The sequence below is a fragment of the Berghia stephanieae genome, chromosome 7 (genome assembly GCF_034508935.2).
Source record: "Berghia stephanieae isolate SIO BIC M18660-M18661 chromosome 7, UCSD_Bste_1.3, whole genome shotgun sequence".
Taxonomy (NCBI): Eukaryota; Metazoa; Mollusca; class Gastropoda; order Nudibranchia; family Aeolidiidae; genus Berghia; species Berghia stephanieae.
Genome location: NC_088366.1, coordinates 23,418,172 through 23,420,671, shown reverse-complemented (window position 1 = coordinate 23,420,671; position 2,500 = coordinate 23,418,172). Strand labels below are relative to the sequence as shown.

At 35.4% G+C, this 2,500-nt stretch overlaps 1 protein-coding gene across 1 annotated transcript in view; it reads right to left on the bottom strand.

Moving 5' to 3' along the window:
- The window catches only part of LOC144976908 (uncharacterized), a 160,064-nt gene that overhangs the window by 39,789 nt on the left and 117,775 nt on the right, over window positions 1-2,500 (bottom strand). The gene's annotated exons all lie outside the window — the stretch shown is intronic.

Here is a 2,500-nt window from a genome sequence, read left to right as displayed (position 1 = left end):
AATTGATTATTATTGTTATTATTAATAATAATACTTTATCAATCCTTTCAAAGAGGATTCCTTTATTCATTTTGAGGAGGAATTTGTGTTAAAGCTTGAAGTGTTGTTAGAAGAGATTAGAATCTTAATAGCTATGTTGGACACATTGGAATAAGAGGAATTTCAAAGCATAATGATAAAGTTATTGTAAGAACGATTCTATACCCGTCATGTTTCTTAAAATGATACCGTTTAATATAATCGATAGTATAATCTTTCCACAGCTTGATTAAGCGTACTCAAAGATATCGTAAAAACGAGTTAGTAATCGTAATGTTCTTTATAATGATATCGTTTCGTGTAATCGATAATTGCTTTTTCACAGCATGAATGAGTGTGCTTAACATTGTTGTAAGAACGATTCAATAATCGTTATTTCTCTTACAATGATATCGTTTCGTGATATCGATAATTATCTCTGAAAAGCTTGATTGAGAGTACTTCATGTTATTGTAACATTTCCTATGATATTGCTTCCTGTAATCGATATTCATTTTCGCAGTTTGATCAAGAGTACTTAACGATGTTGTTGGAACAATTCGATACTCGTTTTGTTTTCATGATGATACCGTTTTGTAATGTTTGAGAGTTCTTAAAGTTATTGCTAGAACGTCTCAATAATCGTATTGTTTCTCATATTGATATCGTTTTTCGCAATCGATTATTATCTCTTCACAACTTGAGTGAGAGTGCCTATTAAGAAAAGCGTAAACATAATGTTTTGACATTGGCCTCAAAGGCAGAATCGAAGAGCGCCATAATTGCCATGATCTGAAACGCAGGTCCTCGTGAAACTCTAAGGGCTAACCCACACCGGAGACTGACTCCGACGACCGGCACTGCCGTCCTTTGCCGTCGTCCGGATAATTACGTCGGGCACGGACAAAATACTAAGAATAAAGAGAAGAGCCGCTAGACAGAACCATACCTAGCTGGATAAAAAAAAAAAAAAACAGCAGAGGACGTTGGGTGCTTGGTATGAGTAGGTCTAACTTATTCTTTGCATTTTGTCCGCGCCCGACGTCTTTATCCGAAAGACCACAGAGGACGGCAGTGTCGGGTCGTCGGAGTCAGTCTCTGGTGTGGGTTAGCTCTAAGTCCATGTAAATAGTTTTTTTTTAATCCCTCGGGAATGAACAAGAGTGTTGACGATGTTTATCCCTTGATCTGAGTGAAAATTCATAGTTCACATCGCACAAAGCTGGCTGGTTATTGTTGTTGATAAAAAAAAATATCAAAAGGACACAAAAGAATCGGGTTTAAATCTCCTAATTTTTATAGCGGTTCAATTAATATACCCTCATCTTTTCTGGATACCAAAGCAATCACAAATAGAGGTATTATTTGCAACCTAGAGGACAGTGTTAGATTTCTGTCAGCTGTTTTCAGGTCACCCAATTTACGAAAAATTAAAGACTTCATTATAAAATGATACGTATTTTTTTTATTGTATTATGTGCAGTGTGTTTACAAGTTTACAATGTAATACCTTACTTACTGTGGAGTGATCCTCCATTATATTGAAGGTTTCCAAAAGAAGTAGAAGAAGAAGGAGGAGGAAGAGGAGGAGGAGGAGGAGGAGGAGGTTAATGATAGCACGTCTGACCGGTAATCAGAAGGTCTGACGTTCGATCCCCAGTCGAGGTCTACTGATATTTTGGGATGGTTTTTTTCTTCTATTTGTCTTTCTTGTTTTGTCTTGTTCAGGCCTTTATCTTATACTGGTGCCTGCTCCTTAATTTATTTACTTTGATATAAACAAAAAATTAATAGAATTAATAAAAGTCTTAATCTATCGTAGGGACACAGAGAGCCATGTTCCAAAATTTAAAAAAGAATAAATAATGACTTTCGAACTCTTTTAACCAGCTAACTGCCGTACTCTGGAAAAAAAAACATGTAATTTAAAGTTTGGCCAGAAAACTCGTCCTTCAGATATCGATTGATTTAAAAGACCCTCACCTTGGCAAAGAATCTTAAACCTGGGACTTCACGAAGCCCCAGTTTTAAGAGTGTTTGCCAAGATGAGGGTCTAAATCGATCGATGTATCAGAATGACGAGTTATCTGGCTAAAGTTTTAAATACATGTTTTTGAAGAGTACGGCTATTAGTGGTTTAATCATTCTACATGACTTAAAAGTAAGGCTCAATGAAAGGTTTTTGTTGAACAAACTATAATGTTATCTATGTCGGATACTGCATTGTTTTAATCATTCTACATGACTTAAAAGTAAGGCTGGATGAAAGGTATTTGTTGAACAAACTATAATGTTATCTATGTCGGATACTGCATTGTTTTAATCATTCTACATGACTTAAAAGTAAGGCTCAATGAAAGGTTTTTGTTGAACAAACTATAATGTTATCTGTGTCGGATACTGCATGAGGATTCCTGTTTTTGAAGTTTCGGTATCTGACATCTTTCTAGTGATATATCGTGTCTTTTTTTTTACTAGTCTA